At 59.3% G+C, this 21,377-nt stretch overlaps 1 long non-coding RNA gene across 2 annotated transcripts in view; it reads right to left on the minus strand.

Annotated features, from left to right (window-relative positions):
* The window catches only part of LOC310880078, a 39,720-nt gene that overhangs the window by 10,699 nt on the left and 7,644 nt on the right, over positions 1-21,377 (minus strand). Inside the window, exons 2-9 of one of the 2 annotated variants that reach the window (XR_014571366.1) lie at positions 19,662-19,752; positions 16,255-16,391; positions 16,010-16,130; positions 13,963-15,036; positions 13,267-13,446; positions 12,601-12,701; positions 12,418-12,487; positions 616-10,631 (exon numbers count right to left, since the gene is read on the minus strand). This is a non-coding gene — a long non-coding RNA (uncharacterized lncRNA). The remainder of the gene's footprint in view (positions 1-615; positions 10,632-12,417; positions 12,488-12,600; positions 12,702-13,266; positions 13,447-13,962; positions 15,037-16,009; positions 16,131-16,254; positions 16,392-19,661; positions 19,753-21,377) is intronic. The other variant, XR_014571365.1, reaches the window with a different exon arrangement.

Genomic DNA, 21,377 nt, shown 5'->3' on the forward strand with positions numbered 1-21,377 from the left:
CTGCAGCTCCGTTCTGCTGCCCTCCTCGGGCAGCTGCTGCCCCAGAGCTGTGCAAACCGAGCCCATTCACTGCCCCAGCGCTGCTCACATGTAGGGGAGGGTGACAGAGGGCAGGTGGCCCGGGATGTCCCCACTCCGGGGCTCGGTGAGGGTTTGTGAGGTGTTCAGAAGACCCCAGGGAGGCAGACTCTGCCCCTACGCTCCTGCACCCCAGCCCAGGTGAACCAGACTGATGCATCCATTAATACAACACACTTTTCAGCTGGGTTATGAAATAGGATGGGACACACGCTGTGACAACCCAGGGTGAGCTGCGTCCTCCCAGGAGGTCCCCAAGCTTTGTACCTACTCCTCTGTACCTGCAGCCTCCATGGCTGCTGGGGGACCCCCAGTAAGGAGGCACCCCGTACCCCAGAGCATGCAGCCCCACTAGAGGGGCAGCTGAGTTTTCACAACCTGTGACAACAGCCTGCAGCAGCACGTACATCAGGGAACCCCTTTAACAAGCACTCAGCAGCAGAGTGACCTAGAAACTACAGTAATTTCTGGATGCCTGCAAATTTACTCTCGAGAATACACTATAAAAGGAGGAGATAAAAAAACCACACCACCTACCAGGAGCTCGGGGGCTGGAGGAGAGTCAGAGAAACAGCAGCTGATGGCTGCAAACAGGATAATTAGGGCTGCAGCTGTTTACCTCCTCCAAATTTAAAGGTTGTAGCCCCCGACCGAAGGGGTGGGGGAGGAGAAAAAGGGCTGATTTGGTTTGCAATGGCCCCATTGCACGTAGGGCTGTGGCTCGCAGGGTCCTCGCCCCCCAGTGGCTAGCCCTTGCCAAGTCCTGCTGAGAAATCAGAAACATTAAGGTTGGAAAAGCCAGGCTGGTTTTTGCTTCCATGTCTGTGAATGAGCAGGGGACCTTTCAGCCCCTGTGACCCTGCAAACCCCTCCAGCACATCATGTGCCCCTCATGTGCTGCTTGTCATCACACAAATCCCTTGGCACCAGGGGGCTGGAGGGGATGTCCCTGCACTCTGCCTGTGTGACTGATCCTGGCAGGATACTTGTCCTGGCAGCTTGTCCAGCTCCTGCTGTCTTCTCCCTCATCTCAGAGACTTCAAAATCTCTCTTGTGGCTGGGTTGGAAAAACCTTAAATGCATCCAAAGAGGTTTCAAAATGATTTCCCTGCTCAGACCCCAGCCACAAGCAGAGAAGCAGTCCCCTTCCAGGCGCGTGTCGCAGGGTGCCCACAGAGGATGGACAGCCCAGGAAGGAGCTGCTGCAGGGCAGCCCCACAGCGTCCCCACCAGCAGAGCCATCGGGGAGCTCAGTCTCTACTCCAGGTAGCTCAGGCTGTGCTTACTTTCCTCCTGCAACCACTGCGTCCTTCAGCACTGCCACGTCTGCCACAGCCAGTGTCACCTCTGCCACCAGAGCCCGTCCAGCAGGCCTCCAGCCAGGGACAGGCTGACCTGGCTGGCACCATTTCTGGCTGGTTTCGGGATCCACCTGAACTCCAGCTGCTGCTTTCCAAGGATATCCCTTATTTTTTTCCAGGCTTGTCTGCACGTCAAGCGTGGGGAGCTGGAGCCAGGAAGGTTCCCAGAACATCACAGCCAGCACCAGGCAGGCAAGAAGGCACTGCCACCAGGGAATCCAGGCAGGAGCATTCCCTGTCTTATTTCTTTCAGCTACACTCAGGCCATCTAACCTGGGACCTGGGGGCATGGGGAATCCCAGGCAGAAGCTCTGGCTGATGGAGAAGACAACTCCCGTTCTCCTGCTGCCTCTGGAAACAGACAGAGGCTGCAGCAGGGCTGGGCTTTTTTCTGTCTCTGCTGCTCTGCACAGGAGCTTTTCTGGGCTAGGAATTTAGCTCGTGATCTTGTTCAGCACAAATTGCCTGGGTAGGCTGTGGGGAGTCGGCAGGCATCTGCCAGGGGAATTGCAGAGCAGAAGGAAAAGGATGGCTCGGCTGAAGGAGCACTCGAGACCCTCCAGCAGATTAGCATCTCATGGGTAATTAACGCTGAGCCCTGCTGGGACTCCCTGATTAGTTTTGCTCTTGTGCAGAGTTTGGAACCCAAAGGTTGGAAGGGCTGAAATTCGCCTCCACAGGAAAGGGAACAACATGAAGAGAGAAGGAAAAAGGAGTACGTAGGAGAAGGAAAAGGAAACCACACAAATGCAAGATTTGCCAGCAAAAGCGAGCAGCCATGATTTCGGGTCTCTGGCTCAGCACGGCTGCCTGCCTGGCAGGGGTGGCACACGGCTGCCTGTGCTGCCCGCTGGTCACTGCTGTCCCCACTGTCCCCAGTGCCACCAATTCACACCATCTACTGCTCTGCTGTAGGACGGCTGGCACTTCTGCACCTCTGGGTCCCCAAGGACATCTTCTCCTGGGCTCTCTCTGCTCTCCCACAGTGGAAACCATGCTTGTGCCAGCGCTGTGGGCCCCCCAGCCCCACGGTGGCTCTGACAGGCCCCTGCGCAGCTCCGCAGACAGACAGATTTCCCTGCACTGTCACCGCTGCCTTCCCACCACCAGCTCCCAGTCTGCCCAGTACGGTGGATGCCCAACACCACCAGGCGGCCCCAGAGCAGCAGCCATGAGGGCACTGCAGGTGCTTTGGGGCACCCTGTCCTGCCTGGGTGCTGCTGGGTGCTACACGGGGACAGGCAGGTGCATGGCGCTCCTGCTCCCTTGTCATCGCAGGGTGGGCCACGTCCCTCTGGAGGGTGATGGATGATGAATGATGGTATCACGATGGAGGACGATGTCCTGGTGGAGGATGATGTCCTGGTAGAGGATGATGTCCTGGTGGAGGATGACGTTCTGGAGGTGGCAGCACCCAGAGGCCACACCCAGACCAGACAGCCCCACCAGGAGGGAAGGCAGAAGGCCCCGTGGCGCTGCTGGGACCCACGGGGCCTGCAGCACCGCCATGACACCACGCGGCCACCGCCGCCACTAGAGGCCGACAGCGCCCGGGGAGGCCATGCCGCCATGGCGGCCGCCCGGTCCTGCCACCACGCTGCCCACCGCCGCCACGCCGCTTGGGGGACCCATCGCCACGCCGCCACGCGGGCCGGCCCCGCCGACGGATGGCAGCCGGCATCTTCCTTTCTTCTATTTATTATTTTTTTTTTAATTTTATTTTTTCTTTCCCCTCTTGCTCCTCCTTGCCCAATTTGTCTTCGAGGCTGACACGAGAGAAAACCCCAAATGACAGCGCCTGCCCGGCACAGTTTTACCACAGTATCCTGAAAAAGGCATCTGGCGAGCTGATAGTGCAGGGGGGCTCCGGGCGGGAGCCCCGGCCGGAAGCGCGGGCCCGGCAGCGGTTGCGGGGCCGATGCTTCAGCGCGGGCAGCAAACAGGAAACTTCCCCGGCCCCGGGGAGCTCCTTTGGGGCTGCTCGGCTCTCCAGGCCTGCTGGAGGCTGCCCACCCTGCCAGGGACACCGCAGACCCCCTGCCGGCCCTGGCCCCCCGGGCTGGCCCCACTGCCATCTTGTGCCAGGCCCTGAGTCGTGCCTTGGAGGCGCTGCCTCCTCCTGAGGGCCGTGAACGTGCACGTGGAGGCTGTGGAGCTCAGCCGGCATGGCACGGGCCTTGCCTGCCATCGTGGGACAAACCCATCTTCGATGGCTCCAGCTGAGAAACATCCCCAGCAAACGCTGTTTGTGTGGCCCCACACGGTGTCCGTCCCATCTCATAACGTTCCCCAAAAGCCACCGCTGCTCCAGGGGCTCTGCAGCATGTGGGACGTGTCCTCGTGGGGACACGGGGGCTGTGTGTGTTGGTGGCCTGTGCGGCAGAGCCGCGGGTGCAGAGCATCGCCTGGCCAGCAGGGATGCGGCTGTGCTATGCACGTGCAGCCACGGGCTGCAGAACGCTGCCCCGAGCTAGGAGCAGCCTCAGAGGGATGTTCAGTGTCGTGTGGGACATTTAAAAGAGGAGAGCCCCTGCTAACGCCTCCCAGAGCAGTGGGGAAGGCAGCAGAGGAGCAGTGAGCACACAGGGAGAGCAGGAGCCACACCACACCTCCTCACTGAGAGAGGAAGCTGTCGGTCTGGGCATGGGGCCCTGGCACTTCTTGCCCTCTGGCTCTGAACTGATCCAGACTGGAGGGGTCCAGGTCCTGCGGGGCTTGGAGCCACAACCAGAGACCTTGGCACCCCAAATACGCTGCCAGGGTGAAAGTCTCCCAGTCACTGCTCACAGAGCAGCCTCATGGTGGCAGCAGTTGGAGCAGGGAGAGGAAAGGTGATGCTCAGCATCTCTTCGGTAAAGTCAGCGTGTTTGGTTTTTTTTTCATAAACTTTGGAACATTTGGGAGATCTTACAAGCTGGGGGCATCAGAGGGGCCTGAGGAGAAGGATTTAGAGCAGAGGTGCTGAAAGACCAAATCCACATGGTTTGGGTTAGCAGCAGGGACAAGGGGCAAGCATTGCCTCAGGAGGGCAGAGCACAAGCAGCCATCAGCTCCGTCCCTGGGAGGCAGGAGCGCAGGGAGGGGAGGAGGAGGAGGATGTCCCATGTGCAGCCACACTGACTTGCCCACTCCCTGCCGTCCCTCCTCGCCCTCTCCCTGCCGGTTCCTGCACCCGCAGTGCCCCCTGCCTTCGCTGGCACAGGCCAGGCTGTGCCCCAGGCCAGCCCTGCCACAAAGCTGCTGTGGCCTCGGCCCTGCGATGTCCCTGTGCCGGAGGAGCGGAGAGGACAGGAGCTCGTGGTGCCTTCAGGACACCGGGCCCCCGTCCCACCGAGCAGCTTTACAAACAGGCAACAAAACTACCGGAGGGCAACACCAAAATTCTCTTCCTTGCTTTTTCCTAATCATTTGCAAGCAGACTTCAGTTTCTCTTTGTTTCCCGTTATTTAATAAGCCTTTATTTCCCCTCATTACGACAGAAAAGGAGGAGCAGCAGCTCCTCAGGGGTGCCGTCCATCCAGCAAGGCTCCGCAGCGCGCACCCCGGGGGGGCTCCCCAGCTCCCCACCGAGTCCCCCCGAGGCAGGATCGGGCCCCCCACAGCCCCGAGGGTGCTACTGCCCCCCGGAGGACCTCGTGCCCCGCGGGGGTCCCCTGGCCCAGCCTCGGGGACGCAGTGAGGCTGGCAGCCACCAGGTGTCCCTGCAAGCCCGCGCTTGTCCCCGCCGCTGGCAGGGCTGGGGCTCGCCGGAGGGACGAGGGGACAAGCGGGGACACCTCCTGAAGTGGCCTCGCCCGCTCCTTGCTTGGCCGGGTCAGCACAGAGCTGAAGTCAAGGGAGGATCGGGTGGTCTTGTTGGGGGGGATGGAGAGCGGGACCCGTCGGAGGTGACCGTCACCCAGAGGGGCGGGTAGGAAAGGAGGGCTGGGGACAAAAAGCATCACTGGGGGAGATGGAGCAAATGGAACCTTCAAGGGGCTCCTGTACCTGTGCATCTGGGAGCTGTGGGGTCTGTGGGGAGCTGTGGCGTCTGGGGAGAGCTGTGGTAACACCAGGGGACCGGGAGCTGCAGGAGGCGCTGAGCAGGCAGGCGCTGCTGGCAAGGTCAGGGCATCTGATGGCAATAATGAGGGGGCTTTGCTACTGCAGGCAGCCATGGCAAGACACTTTACCTTCAGCCAACAGCCTTCCATAAGGCTTTGGGGATGGGAAACTGTTGGGCCGCTGCAAGGGAGCACCCAGCAAATATGGCCCGAGCAGGGACTCAAAAGAGATGTGCAAGCACTGCTGATGTTGCTTAGGCCCATCTGGAGGGGCAAAGGTGGGGGAGTTGTGGATAGGGGTTGGCAAAGGCCATGCATGCACCCTTCATCCCCTTGTCCCTCCATGGAGGCCGCAGGGCAGGATGCACAACTGCACATGGAGCAACACCGGGAAGCAGCACCTGCCCCCCTCGCCCCCCCAGCCCGCCCCAGTATCTGGGTGAGCGCTGTCCGCCCGGGTTTCCTCCCCTCTGACAATCAGGCATTAATCTCCCCCGCGCTGCTGTCCTGCTCACGTTCATTTTTATCACAGTTCCGTTAGTGCCAGGCTGAGCTTTCCGGGCGCTGGCGGGGCCCTGCCGCGCTCCTTGTGCCAAGCCCCGCCGTCCCCGCTGCCGCCAGCCGCCCCGAGGGGCTGCCCCCCCCCCTCCCTCACCGGTGGGAGCTGCTCACCACATCAGGATACAGAGCCGTGCCCCAATTCCGGCCGGGCTTATTTCAGCGCTCTGGTCAACCGCAAGCACGGGGGGGGCTCACAAACACGGCACGCCACCCAGCACGGGCTGGGGCCTGGCCCCGCAGCCTAACGGATGCTCCCTGGGACCATGCCGGCTGCGAGATGCCCCCCCAGACTCCCCCAACCCAGCCTGGCCTGCTTCGAGGGGTGCTGAGTGTCTCTGGTTCTCAGCCTGGCTTGCAGCACTGCGGGTCGTGCGCTACCAGACGTGGGCAGGGCACAGGCCTCAGGCCGGCTCTGCGGTGTCGTTCTGCCTTCTGCCAGCAGCTTGGGTGCACCCAAGCACAGCACATGCCTGCCCCGCTGGGCCCAGCCACATGCAGGATGGCGCTAAGCCCATGGGTGACCCACGGTGGAGGAGCTGGGTGCTGGCACGTGCTCATGTTCCCCTCCACTTCACGCGTTATCACAAGCCATGAGTTATCACAGAGGAACGAGGCCAGCGCTGCGTGCTGCCGGACGAAGCTGTGGTTTCAGCAGGGAGCTGGGCAATCCCTGCAACTCGCTGCGGGGCCTCTCTGCGCCGCACCAAACCCCCCGGGCTCTGCCTGGCCGACCTCACAGCTCTGCTCGGGTACACCTTTTCACTTCGATTTGGCTCTCAGTGATCCAGGCTTCAGCAAAAATCAGAAGCAGGAGTGTGGCTGCTGCAGTGACAGAAGGGAGACAAGAAGGCCTCTCCTCCCTCCTTCCCCTTTAACTCTTTACAGAAAGAACTGGCTCCAAACCAGCTCCAGGCCCCCCCCAGCACTGTTTCTGTGCAGGGACAGGTGGCAGGGCAGGGGGCACGTCCTCACCCCGCTGCTGCTGGGGACCAGCAGGACAGCCATGGGCAGTGCCACCACCCTTCTGTGCCAGGACGCCGAGACCAGGCACAGCACTTTGGGATAAATCCTGTGCTCGGAGCATCGCCTCGCGCCCTGGGGGAGCAGCGCCTGCAGCCAGGGCCGCATCCAGCTTGCTGTCCCCTGACCCAGCACCCACAAAGGACACGTTTTTGGGAAGGAGGTGCCACCCAGCGGCTGGCTGCCTGATTCCCTGTGTGACCACACCGTGTACGGCTGCATCAGAGTGTCCGACAGCCCCACAGAGCTGGTGCAGGTCTTCAGGGACAGGGGGAAGACTGGGGAGCAGCGACATGTCAAGGTAGGGGCTTTGGGTGTTATCTTCTAATTGCTTCCATCTGAAAAAAAATCTATTAAAATAACTCAATGTATATATCACCTTTTTACCTGCACACACTTTTTCACAGGCACTGCTGATGCCTGGGCATAAGTTCCACCCCATCCCATCATGTCCAGAGCTCCACAAAGGCAGGGATGGCCCGGGGTGGCACAGAGCTGCCCCAGGGAAGAGCCGACTGCTGCAGGACATGTCCCGTGGCACAGCGAGCTCCCCCTGCCCTCCAGGCTACTGTCAGTCCCCCAGATTCAACAGGACATGTAGGTCCTCTTCGGCCAAATAGCATTTGTAAAATCCATAATGTGAGAAGCAAAAGCCTGCCCCGGGCTGCTGCTGGCCTGCAACAGACGCACCTTAGTGCTCTGTGAACAGGCACCGGCTGCGGGCAAGGGCTCGGTCCCATTTAAAGCTGGGGACACACAGGGACTTGGGGTGGCTGCCTGCAGCAGAGGGACACCTGTATCTCTCCCACCATCCCCTCTCCCCGTGCCCCAGAAGGGTCTGCACCCCTGAGCCCACCCGCACACCAGTGGGGATGCACGGGGAGGGGTTTGCTGGCAGACACAGAGCTGTGAAGCAGCAGCACCTGCCCCAAACACATCCCACGTGCAGCAGGAGGCAGAGGCTGCTGAGAGATGTGCCTCTCATCTGTCATCGGCGCAGCTTCTTCTCCTCAAGGTCTTATTGTGCCCCTTGGAGCGCGTTGGGAAGCTCTGCCAGACTAATCCTGCCCAGTACCCACCCCCTCTGGACCTGGGAAAACAATGTGAGCCCTTAACTTCCTAATCCTGGGAGCTCCCGGGCTTTGCTTTGATAGCAGCCCTGCCTCAGCCCATCTGCGGGGCAGGGCTGGAAGCTTCTGTCCTCATGTCCTGACAGCTCCAGGAGGCATCTCTCACCGCTGCGAGCCCACGGAGGGGCTGGCACAGCCTGCCGGAGGGGCTGCGGAGCCCTTCGCCTCCCCCTAGCCCAACAAAACACTGCCAAAGGGGCAGGACCTACCCCTCACATCCCTTGGGGCTCCAGAGGCTGTGACTTGTGGGCTCACGAGGGTTCCTCTGACCCTACAAAGTGCCGATCTGCACAGCCCAGCCACTCATCCATCCTCTCCTGCCCAAATGGCCCCCAAGGGACATGAAGAGCGGGTGCCGAGCTGCCCACCCAGCCCAGCACCATCCCGCAGAGCGGCCAGGGCAGGATGGGGCTCGCGGGGCTTGGATGGGCGAGGGCCAGGCTGCCGGGGAGCGGCGGGGTGGAACACAAACAGGAAAGCTGGCGGGGACCCAGCCCTTCCCAGCTGGGACAGGAAAGAGACACGCTGTCCCCTGCTCGGGGCCCGAGCTGCAAGGGGGGGGGGGGGGGACGATGCTTGAGCTCCGAGCGGAGCCCACCCCAGGGTGCCCACCCCTGACCGGCTCCCCCGGGACCACCCCATCCCTTCGTGCCCTCGCTGCCCACCCCAGGACAGGGGCTGTGGACACCCCAGAGCCTGCCAGGCTGGGGGGGACCCAGCGGGCAGCCGCCGCCTGCCCAGCCCAGGGGGCTCCCCAGCAGCCCCCGAGCCGCCGCACAGCGCTGCGCCGCAGGAGGGCACCATCGGCCAAGCTTTCCCCTTGCTGAAGCCCACCGAGGCACGGAGGGGGGGGGAAGCACTGCTGAGAGCACACCTGAAGCCCTCACACCCCGTCCCACAGGACCCCAGCCCCACCGAGGGACCGGCCAAGGGAAGGCAGCGTGGCGGTGGGGAAGGGGCTTTCTGCCTGAAAAGGGAGAAAAGCAGCCGTAAACCCGCAGCAGTTCCTAGCTGGGATTGGAGACAGGTCTCGGAGAGATCCCACCGAAGGGATGCTGCGTGTTTCCCTTGAATGGGGAGGTGGAGTGGAATTTTTCCAAAAAATGCTCCAAGCATTTCACCCAAGCCCCTCCAGCCCCTGCTCACACTGCCCGCACCAATTTCTCCTACAGTGGTTTAAAACAGCCTGGCCAAGCTGCGTCCCAGCAAATCCCAGATGTCTGCCTCGCCTTGAGCATCGCATGGACAGGAGGAGAAGCAGCCTCCTGGCCTCCCCCATCCCCTTTGGTCCATCCCCAGGTGCGGTGGCTGAGCCCAGGCCCGCTCCTGTCACCGCGCCGCTTGCCTTCATGCCGAGCGCCTTGCCGCTACCTGCCCGCGACGTGCCTCTGTCACTGCCATCGTCCCCGGGCTGTCAGCGCCCCGGCCTCCCCGCAGGTGTGAAGACAGGACGGCCCTTTGTGTGTGAGCCCTTCCCGGCGCTGGGCTCTCGGCAGCGCTGGCACGGCTCCCCAGCTTTTCAACACCTCCCATCATGCCCGCCACAAAGGGCAGCCCTGTCCCGGGGAGCCCCATGGGGCTCCCAGGCACGCGGGCACAGAGAGCTGCTCACCTCCCCGGGGAGCAGGCACAGGGATGTACAGCCAGGAAAGGGGTTACTGGGTGCGCCCTGCTCCTTCTCTTAGCAGTTTTGACCTCCTTTCACTGGGAAATTCCACTGGGATGCAGCAGGGAGGACAGCGGGGCATTTGCTGGTATGCCCCATGGGGTGTTTGCCTGCAGGAGGCTGGGGCTAGCTCACAACGCTGAGGGAAAACAGGTTACGGCCAAAGTATTCGCAGCTCTTCCTGTAACAACAACAAATGTGCTCGCAGCCCCTGACCTGGCACATGTCAGAGCCCGCGTGTTTGTACAGCGGCCTTGGGGTTTACACCTGGCTGGCGGGGCCGGGCAGCGAGCCCTTTGCTCCCCGCAGCGGAGCAGCCAGCGACCGCACCGCCCTGGCCGCCTGCCCCACTCCGGGCCAGGGATCTCTGCAGGCTCGGGATATCCTGCTCGCTCTGCCCCAGCACAGCAGGTGCTGCCCAGCCTCAGCAAACCCCTTGCTCCTGCCCGCAAACATTGCTCCAGCACAGGCTGCCACGCATCCTCCTGGCCGGGACGATGGGCAGGGTCGCTGCTCCTGGCTGCGGCTGGTGACCGTGGTTGCTTTGCCAAGCAGCTTTTCCCTCCCCTCCTGAGTCCACAGCAGCACTTGGAGGGATCTTTAAATCACAGGACTGGACAGCCTAGGGGCAGAGCCTCCTGCACATGGGGCGGACGTTTTCAATTTCTGCAGCCAAGAGAGCCTCGCGGTGCTACCAACGCTGTTCACAAAAGCTCAACAGCAGCACCCTGCTCCCATCCAGCAGCTTTGCCCCAGCCAGTGCAAAAGGGAACTGTGGAAAAAAATACAGCACCACATCACACAGCTTTTGCACAGAGCACTGGGAACACATTCAGCCCTTCCATTTTTTGCTGGAGAACATCGCCCCAACCCGTTTCCTTGCCCCGTGCTGTGCAAAGTCGGGCTGCGCTGCACATGACCATCGGCACAGCAGTGCCTGGGCAAGAGAGGACAAAGCTGGAGCACACGGCAGTAGGACAAGGTGCAGGGGGTGAAAGCTTTCTGTATTCCCCCGCCAAGCCTCCCCTCTCTCCGAAAACAAACCGCACTGTTCCCTGCACACAGCTCCCTGCTGTGCTCTCCACTTTCCAGAGCCCGTGCCAGCACATCCCTCCGTGCCCTCCCTCCCTGCAGAGACCACGCTGCAAGCGCTGGCCCTTCCTGCCCTCTGTCTCTCAGATCATTAACTAGCTCCACTCTCACTCATTTTTTTTTTCTTCTTCCCTTTTGAACATATCAGCCTAATGGAATCAAAGAGGCATTTCAGTGACTCAGGCGTTTCCCATTGCCCTATTCCAGCATCCTCTACTCTTAACGCTGAGAGCTTTTCACGTCCTATTTGGAACTGATAGGAAGCCCTTTCATTGTTTCACTACATGGATATTAACACTGATGAAGGAAATGCTCCATCTGATAACAGAACCGTTGAAAAGAGCTCCATTTCCAAACGAGCAGACTCTGAGACACTGCATGCCTGCCTCTCACACCGGCTCAGCACGGTCCCCAGGCACGGCCGGGTCCGGCTCCCTGTGAGCCGCATCCACGCCTGCTGGGATCTCACCTTCTGACCTCTGGGGAACGGGCTGTTCCCTGCCACGGGCACGTGGCATTGCCCAGGCTGAGCCTGGAGATCAGCTTGGTGTCCTCCAGGCTGCAAGGAAGAGCTGCTGTCACTCTGAGACACTGATTTCAGGAGCCCGATGGCCAACAGCAAGGTCAGCCCTTGGCTGGAGGGAATGGGTTTGGCTCAAGAAGCCAAGGAATAAAATCATCCCACCTAGGAGGAGGTTGTGCAGCTTTTAAGGGATTCTCTGAAGCCTTCAACATATTAAAGCTGAGAGCTTCTCCTGTGGACAAAGCCTAACTGGAGCTCAGAAATGATAAAAGTACCCTTGGGGTGGGTGGGGGGGGAGTCTATGAGCCAAGAGCTGTCTCCTGCCTCGGTGCAGAGCACAGCCACCAGCATCTGCATGGGGCTTCCTGGACCTACAGCAGCTCTGTGCTGCCAAGGGGCCCCCAAGAACAGCACAGACTTATGACTTCTCTTCAGGACATACCCCAAAAGCCAGGCACCCAGAGAAACACCTCTTTCCAAAGCATTTTGATCACTTGGGGACTTTCTGCTCTCCCTGATGCCTCTCCAAAGCTGGCTGGTTGCTCACTCCTGAAAGTCCTTTCCTCCCAGTGTGGCCGCCCTAATCAATTAGCCACCTATAAATAGCCTCCCTGATTTCACAGTGACACACAGAGAGCTTCATCCCTGACAGCCTCCTCCTTTTCCTGGAAGCGGTTTATTTCCAGCACCCTGTGTGGGATCAAACAGCCACCAACCCACCCACCCTCCCAGCCCTCTCTGATGCTTGCAACCACCTGGTGGCTTTCTGCTCCCTGCCAGCCTGCTCCCACCCCAGGGCCATGGGACCCATTTGGGGCTCAGCATTTGGATGCTCTGGATCTGCTAAGAAAGGTCCCACTTGGGGCAGTGGCCACCCCTACGTGGTCCCTCCAAACAGCTCGTCCCACCCCTCCCAAGGTGACACAGTTGGGTGCAGCCATACCTGAGGATGTTCCTTCCTCCACGAACAATGCCCAACACAGGTCATGTTTGCCAACAAGCCTCCTGATTGACTAGAAGAGCCAAAAAGCCCCTCAGGAAGATTTGTAGGGTCACCAGCCTGGGGTACGGCCCTACGGGGACCTTGGGGGAGCCTGCAGCCAAGGCACAGCCTGGCAGCACCCACCTGGGCTGAGTTGTCCCCACGCTGGTGTCACCCCCATGCACCAACGGGAGGGCTTCACACGGTCACTGCAGCAGGGCCACCACCGCTAGCTCCTTCTTCCCCTGCACAAGCAAAAATAGTTCAATTGTATGCTAAAAAACAAAAGAAACATGGGACTGGAATGGGGCTATTGCGGCCGGCTGGCAGTGCCCCCAGCTTTTGTCGTCATTTCCCTTCCCCAACCAATGTGCAAAACCCAAACCTGAGGAGCGCATTGGGCTTTTGCTGGAATTCACATTTTTTTAAAACATGCTTATGTGGAGAAGGGAAAACTCAAGGCCACCCATCAGATTATTATTATTTTTCTTCAAAACTCTCCATCACCCGGCTCTTGCCTGGGCTGTCTGAGCAGCAGAGCCGCAGCAGTTAACAGATCTCTTCCCTCGCCTCCCCAGCGCTGCCCCTGGCACCACCGGAGGAAGTCTCCCAGCAGCGCGTTCCCGTAAGCTGCCCCTTTGATCAGCTGCAACTTTCAGGGATCAAACGGCTCCGAGGACGTAACCGCAAACCCCGGGGCACGCAATGACGGGCGGGGAAGCGGCGTCTCCAGCAGGAGCTGGCGAAGCCCCGGCCAGCACAGCCGGGAAGCCGATCCCACCCGACCCACAAAAAAACCCAGGCTGGCACCTCCAAATCCCACGATGGCCAAAGCTGGGGGTTCGGCTCCAGCAAAACTCCTGGGGCATGGCTGGGTGGCGAGGGTCCTGCCCTGCTGGGTGTATTGGGGGGTTCCGTGTATAAAAAGCCAAGGGCAGGAAACGGGTATACAGCTCCTCAGGGGGCATCCAAGTGGTCCCCGCAGCTGGGCTGCCCTTGGAAAAAAACACACCCTGGTAAAAAGTCCTTCTGTCTTGTGTGCACATCGGTCTGGGAGCAGCCACCCTGCATGGCCACATTTCTCACTGCTTTGTGCCGCAAATATGTGGCTCCCATGTGGAGTCTGCTGGCTACTAAGGGGCAGAAATTTTCCTAAATTTCTAATAAGGGACAGGATCCCTTAAATCCTCATCTGCTGGAGTCAAGGAGTTTTTGGTTTAGTTGTGGTTTATGATTTTTTTATATATTTTTTTCCTAAAAGCAAGGACTTTTTAGCCCATGGGATTACAGAAAAAAAAATAGCTCCCAAAAAGCAGCAGACAGATGAAAACACAACCCAAAACATTCATTTTTGAACAAATTTCTTCCCTTTGTTCATATCACATCAGCCACTGCTTTGGAGCAGGGACAGGTTGAACCCTCCATGGGAAGATAACTAGGGTCTGGCAGGGAAACAGGGCACTACCCTTGGATAAAACCCTACACAGACACACAGGCACACAGCACCTGAGCTGGAGGACAGGACCGCAGGGGGCCGGGGGCACTGGGCAGGGATGCTCCGCGCCCCAGGGATGCTGCAGGCAGGGACGAGCCCTCGCGGGCCCTTCGTGGACCAGCCTTAAGCATATTTCCACACAGCTGGAGGGAAACCCCAGCTGCAGTCCTGAAAAATAACAAATAATAAAAGTGGCTGTGAGCAGCAGCAGGGCTGGCAGGAAACATTCCCAGTAGCAGCTGCTTCCTGAGTGCGACATTTATTTGATCCCCTGGCACCATCTGGGCCATGCCCCACTCTTTGTTTTCATTAAGAGTTTAGAAAAACAATTCAGCTTTGACTAATTGCTCTTTAAGGTCCCAGGCTCGCCCTTTCTCCTCCCCCCACATTTCCTCTCCCACCCCCTCCGTGCCCTCCATCCCCAGACTCTCCCCTTGACCCACACCGTCTGCCTTGTCCCCATGTCCCCAGGTACCTGGCGTCCCAGACAAGGCACATACATCTTCACACCCCCCACGAGCACCTTCCCCTCCTGCAGAGGCAGCAGTGGCACAAGCACAGGGTGCCAGATGTGCCTGGGGAGCCCCGAAGCACCCCGCTGCGGTGATGCGCTGGGCTGGGGCGCTCTGAGCCCGGCACCTCTCTACCAGGCAGATGGGGCCGGATGCTGGCGGGCCAGCAGCCTTCCCCTGCACCATCCAGGGCCGCTGTGCCGTGCATGGGTACCTCCCAAATCCTGCCGGTGCCCTGCCCAGACCCCTCACTGTCTTCTTTCCACCGCTAACGTGAGCGCGCTGCCCTGGGGGAAGCAGCCCTGCGACCCTGCCGGTTTAGTCCGACGTGTATTTTCCATCCCGAAATAATCAGCGAGGAAAACATCAAGCCTTGATGTGAAATCCTTGCCACGCCGGGAGAGGGTTGTTATTGCAAAGGGCTTGCGTGTTCCCCCTCGCCCCCTCACCCCGTGTCCTCACCTGATGGCTTTAGCAGGATTCGCGGCAAGGACAAGGAACCGGAGGAATTCCGGCCCCGTAATTACACTTGCTGGGAGGAATTTGCTTTTGCAATATCCCCGCTGAGTTAACCTAACAAGCGTGGAGACGAGCCTTTCTTAGTTAATTAGCAGCTCCACCGTGAAGTCCCCTCCACGGCACGCACACGCGGGCTGCCTCCTCCCTGAGCTCCGCACCGCTGTTTGTCCCTGTCCCCTCACCCCTTGCCCTCTGCGATCCTCTGCCAAAGCTCAAAGCGCTTTTACGCCTTCCTACTCCCACTTTCCGGTCCTGAAAAGCCTGCTCGGGTTGAGGCAGTGGCTCCGTTTCCTCGCTCCTTCCTAACAAGCGCTTCCTGCCCCTCGCCGCCCGCGATTATTTGCAGCTCACCAAGCGCTGGGATTTCCTTCCCTGGAAGCCCTGCTGGCTCTGCTCTGCTGCTGCGGGCTCGGAGGGATGGGGAGCCCATCACTGCCACCTCGCCAGCCCGGTCGGGAGCCACAGCCACCAGCTGCTTCCCACAGCGGGGGCTGACCCCTCCGTAGGGTTTTTTTTTTGGGGGGGGGGGGGGGGGGGGGCACAATGGGGTCACTGCTGGACAGGGCAGGGATGTGGGTGTCACTAACAGGCTCGCCGTGAGCTGCTTTGGAGATGTTGAAGCCTGCGATGGCACTCGATGGGCTTGGGGAAGCTTGCAGGTGGGGATGGGGTCTCGGAAAGGACCAGGCTGCTTCCATGGGTGCTGTGACTGGCTGCAAAGGGGCTGCTGGTGGGCCAGGGTTACGCCAGCAGTTAGACTCATACCAGAACGAGAAAGAGCAGAAAAATAGGTTTTCTGGGACTACGAGAAGCTCTGCAATGGCCCGGCAATGCTGGTTGGGAGTGAGATTTTGCCCAGCTAAAGGCACGTGTCAGCTTCAGACAGGAGCTCCCGGGCCCTCTTCCTACCAAACAAATCGCCAGCGGGGCTGCTCAAGCCGTGTCCCACTGCTGACGCCTCCACTGACAACACAGACACCATCCCTGGGGCTGCCAACACCACATACCCCAAAAAAATCTCACTGACCTGCAAGAGCCGGGACGGGGCAGCAGAGCAGCACCCACTGCGACCAGCAGTGGTGGAGCAGTGGTTGTGTGTGACTGCGAGATGCCAGATGAAATACAGCCAGTATGTGACCCCGGATAGACTTTCCCATGCAAGCCAATAACACACAATATAAATACAATAAAAGGAAACAAAAACAAAGTGACAAACTAGAACAATAACATGAGCAAACTTAGACATTTGGAACTGCAGAGGACTGGGCTCACCTGGTGGACTATCGGAGGAGAACAAAGCTGAAAACTCTCCTGGAGAAGCATCGTGGAGGCGGCACATCGTCCAGGCTTGGTTAAATGGCACACTGGTTAATTGGGCATGGGCATACGCAAAGGGGAATTGCAGAGATCTAAGAGGAAAGCAAATAGAAACCACAACGAGGAGCTGGCTGAGATCTTACCAGCTAAAGCAGAAGCACCTTGAAGAAAATAACCCAAAACATGAGTATGGAGGAGGTCTTAGGAGAAGACCCCAAGGCCTCATCTGCCGGCCTGGAAATGGAGCAGTCCCACCAAGGGGGCACGGTGAGGGGCCGTCTCCTTGGCCATGGCTGCGCGGCATGGGGGAGATGCTCCGGGATGAGCCTGCGGTGGGAGAGGAGGGACAGGGCACTGCCCTGGGCTGCGGGGCTCTGCCTTGACCCATCACGGTGCGGCACTGCCCATCTCACGCTGAGGTCACCTAGGACACACACTTGCCATGCACGCGTGCAGTTAGCTGTCACCTCACCTCACTGTGACCACCTCCCTGCTGCGGTGTGACCATCACCGGAGGGACCATGGCTGGAGCCTGTGCCCGGGGCATCTTCGGGACAGACACCGGGCTGCATCACACCCGTGCTGAGGACCAAAGCCTCCGAGCATCGCTTTGCTCCTGACCCAAAGAGCAGGACAATGAGTGCTGCAGGGCCGCGTCCAGCGGGGCAGCAGGCGCTGCTCGGGGCGGAGGTGCTCCAGGCACGCCGCAGGAAGCGTGACTCGGCTTTCCAGCGCGCAGGAATGCCGGGCGGCGCGGCGGCCAGCTTCCTGCCACCCACGGCACGCTTCCTGCCCCAGCCCGGGGCTTACTGGAAACCCCCAGCACTGCCCAGCACGGCCGCCAGCATTTTCCAGGTGGCACAGGGCTGGTGCAAGCCCCTGCCACGCCGTCCTCCTTCCCCTCTGGCCTGTGCTCCTGCGGGAGCAGGGCTTGTCTTCTTTCTGGAAGGATGTAGAAGCCAGTGGGCAATGTCGGCTGAGCAGAGGGCTTGTCCCAGCAGGGTTTGGGCTCCCCAAGCAGCACTGACTGCCTGGGGGGCTCCTCTTTCCCCTTCCCCTCCGTGCTCCCTCCCAGACCCAAATCCAGGCTTGCTGCCAGGCCCCAGCTCCTCCCTGCCCGTTGCACAGCCAGCCCAGCCCGGACCCACAGTTTCTTGCTCTTCAGCATCACCTCTTTGTGCACAGGTTCCTCTCCCGGTCACCTTCCTGAGGGGATGCTGTAAGGACCCACCTTAACCCCAAACTGCTCAGAAACACCACTGATCACATCTCACCACTTCCAGACCCCCCACACCACCTGGCCACATCTCAATCCCATCTCAACAGCGATGTCTTCCCACTGGATTCCCTCTTTGCATCTCAAGCCTCAACCCTAACACCGGTGCTGTCCCTGTGAGGCAGCTCTGAGCCTCCTTATTCCTTCCACACCACTCGGAGCACAAGAAAACTCATCCCACCTTCCTTATGAGCATCCCCAGTGCCCCGGGCAGACACCAAATCAGTGTCCCGTACAGCGCATCCCAGCCGGGCGGGAGCGCCTCGTGCTGCACCAGCAGCCCCCTAATCTCCCCAGAGCCAGTCCTTCGGGGCTGTTCCTGTTCAGGCGCTGATAAAAATCTGACCAAGATGTTTTCAACAGTAAGCCGGGAGCGATTACAAAGCAACCGTCCCCTACCCTCCAGCTGGGAAAGCTCAGCCTGGAGTTTTCTTTTAGAAACAAGTGGATTTTTTTTTTTTTTAATTTTTTATTTTTTCTTGCTGATGCAAACTCTTGGTGGGACAGTCCCAAACCTGGCTCCCTGAGACCTAAAGGGAGAGGGATGGACCAGAGGCAAGGCAGAGCCCCGCTCTTCTGCTGCAGAACCCCATCCATGGAGGTTTGCAGGACATTGCTGGGCAAAGCCAAAGCTGGGACAACCCAACACCAGTGACCATCCCCCTGGCCTGGCCTGGACACCTCCAGGAGCTGACCCTTGGTTTGGCATCACCCCAGCGGGGTAAATCCCTGCAGGATTTACCTGGGCAGCTCTGCGTTGACACAAGTGACCCATCAATTAACATAACCACAGAGGAAAACAACAACTCACAGAAAACATTTGGCATGGGGATGGAGGACACGGCATTTTTGGCTTCAGGACCCAAATACCTTCCCTTTATAGTGCTGCCAACCCGTAGCACGAGCGTGTCAGTGCATGAAAACCATTTTGTGAAATGCAGCAGGCTCATTAGCCAAAGGCATTAAGGGTGAAAATTGACCAAAACGCCCTGGAAAGTAAATCACATGTAAGAAAAAAAGGTCTTGGATAAATGCATGTATCATGGCCAGGTCCCAGGGAGCGCAGAGCCGGCCCGGTGCTGGTGCACAAAGCCCCCCCCGAGCTGCTCAGCCCCAGTGCTTGTCACCTCTGGGGGAATAAAGGATTTAATTAGCCCTTCAACATGCAGTGAAAGCATCCCCAGCTGATCCTGGGGAGCAACAGGTACTTTAAACAACATTTTTTAATCCCCAGAGCCATAGGGAAATTACAAGGCAGTCACTTCACGATCAGGGGAAAATTAAAAGTCCAACTTTGGTGACAACAAAAATAACGCAAAGCCACAACGTGCAATAAACAGCCCAGGGACCGGCAGGATCTTTAAACAGGTTTTTAATCTCCTCTCCCCTCTGCTCATAACATCGCCTTTATTATTTTCTGATGCGGAGCCTGATTCTCATGAGGGTGGCGGATGCTGACAGCAGAGTAATGGAGCAGCGGCAATTTTGCCCGGGCAGCCCTCGGGGATTTAATATGCTGCGGAGAGCGAGACGTGACTGAGGGGAGAGGGTGACCGGGCCTGGAGGTGCAATAAAGCCGGGGTGATAACGAGCCTGCTGGGCTGAGCAGGTTCGTTGGCTTATGTCCCTTCACAGTTGGACACTGGGGCTGGTGAGGAAGGTGCCCGAGGACAGGGACGGATGGGGTTTGGGGGAGACCCACATCCTCTAGCCCAGGTCTGCCCATGGCCAGAGGCTGCCAGTCCCTCCCCACAGCCCTTGATGTGATTGCTGACCCAGGAGACCCGCGTTGTCATACATGGGTCCGCTTGCAGCCAAGGCCCCACCTGTTTGGGACTAGCAAGAGCCACGGAGCCCAGAAGGGGACGGCCCCATCACCAGCCCAGACGTCGCCTCCCTGCACGTGGGAGCTGAGCTTGTGGCATCCTGCCCCCATCCAAAGGGTTCCCTGGAGGTGAAGAAAGCCAGGCAGGTGTGTAGGAACAGCCTGGATGCCCTTGTCCCCACAACCACCTGCAATCCCCTTCCCTCCTCCAGCCCGGAGTCCCTGCAGAATCCCCTGACCTGCAGCCTCCCTTCTCCTGACCTGGGGTCCGCTGCTGCAGCTCCTGCTCACACAAACGTGCTGCCCTCGGACGCGGTGCCATGGGCTGTCCCTCGCTCCCCAGGGAAGGTCTCTGCTGGGTTAGGAAAAATGAAACATGCTGAGATCTGACCAGTGGCTTGCACGGTCCCACCCACGCCTGGTCCTTGGCTGCCGTAGCCATCGCCTTTTGCATGACCACTCAAAACCACCCCGATTTTGACCTACAGCATTAAAACAACAGCACCACCAGATGACGGAGAGCAGTGTGCAATGGCAGGACACCAGTGGCAGCACAACAGATCTGCTCTGAGCTGCCAGCAGAGATGTCCCATCCTGCCAGTCCCTGCGGTGGAGCACCCACGGGGAGGGAAAGCTCCCGGTACCTCCGGCCCCCGCGCTGCCTGCCGGTGCCCTCCTGCCTGACAGCGGCACGTGACTGCGGCTGGAGTGATGGATGGGGCCGGAGCCTCTCTTTAATAGTATCTCACGGTGGTTTCCGTAAGTTGATGGAGATTGCACAACACTACCAACTGCCATGCCGGATATATTTTGCAACCAGGGCTTTTGTGCCACATCTGTAGGATGATATGCCAGAGCCTTCTGAGGAGGCCTGGGGAAGTCTGAGCACAGGAAGAAAAAAAAAAAAAAAGAAAGAAAAAGGAAAGGAAAAGAAAAAAAAAAGTCAACAAACCCCTTTCCATAGCAGCTATTTTGGTGAGGCACCCTGGGGTGAGGGGAGCGGGCACCAGCCAGCACGGAGGCGTGGAAGCCCAGCAGCTCTGCCCCACCGCAGCGGCCAGGAGAAGACCTCTCCCGTGGGTGAGTGGCAGCGTGCCCTGAAATGCTCAGCCAGGGCTGTGGGATGGCCAGTGCTTGCCGAGAGCAGCCGCAGGTCCGAGGTCCCTGGGGAAGAAGTGCTGGGGAAGCACGGTGGAGGTGTTGGCCAGCTCCGGGCTATGCCAGCTGGTGGCCCTGGGAAGCGCTGTCCCTGTCCCCCAAGCCTGGCGGCTCATGCCATCTCCCATCCCCTCAGCCTTTCTCTACAAAATAGAAAAAGGAGCCCAAGACGCACGGCCCAGGCCAGCAGGTGTCGGTGAAGGCACCAGCCCGGCTGATGCCATATATTAGCACTGCATCTTACAACCCTCAACAGCCTTAAACACATGGCGCAGCGCCAAGTGCAGACGAACTAGCACATCCCAAAGTAGCATCCCCATAAAATTGCCTTCCTTGGAAAGCTTTTGGGCTCGGTCAAAGAGCTATCATGTTGACTCCATCAGATGAAGGAGGCCAAGGAAAGGGGACTCCAGGACTGCTGCCTTCCCAGACTCACGAGCAGCTGTCAGCCCCTAATTTAAGAGGAAGGACAATCTCCATCACAGAGGACCTGAAGGGCTCTACAAACTAAAGCAGACCACGGAGAAAGGAACAAGACGAGTCAGTGCCCGCGGCGTGTGAACCACGGTCCTTGTATTCGATTCACATCCGGAGAGCCAGGAAGGGGCATTCTGCATGAGTAGTTGTGCTGGATATCCCACCTCATCAGTGCACAGAGGAAGACAAAGCCCTGCCCTCCCACGGTGGGCACCCACTACAGACTTCAGAACCCCCCGAGATGTCGCAGGCAGGGCACCCAAGATGCAGGGTGGTCAGGATGCAGAAGGAAGCACGGAGCCAAGGCTTCGGAGATGCTCAGGGCTTAAGTGGCTGAAAATG

This window comes from Anser anser (assembly GCF_964211835.1).
Source record: "Anser anser genome assembly, chromosome: 12".
NCBI classification, from domain to species: Eukaryota; Metazoa; Chordata; class Aves; order Anseriformes; family Anatidae; genus Anser; species Anser anser.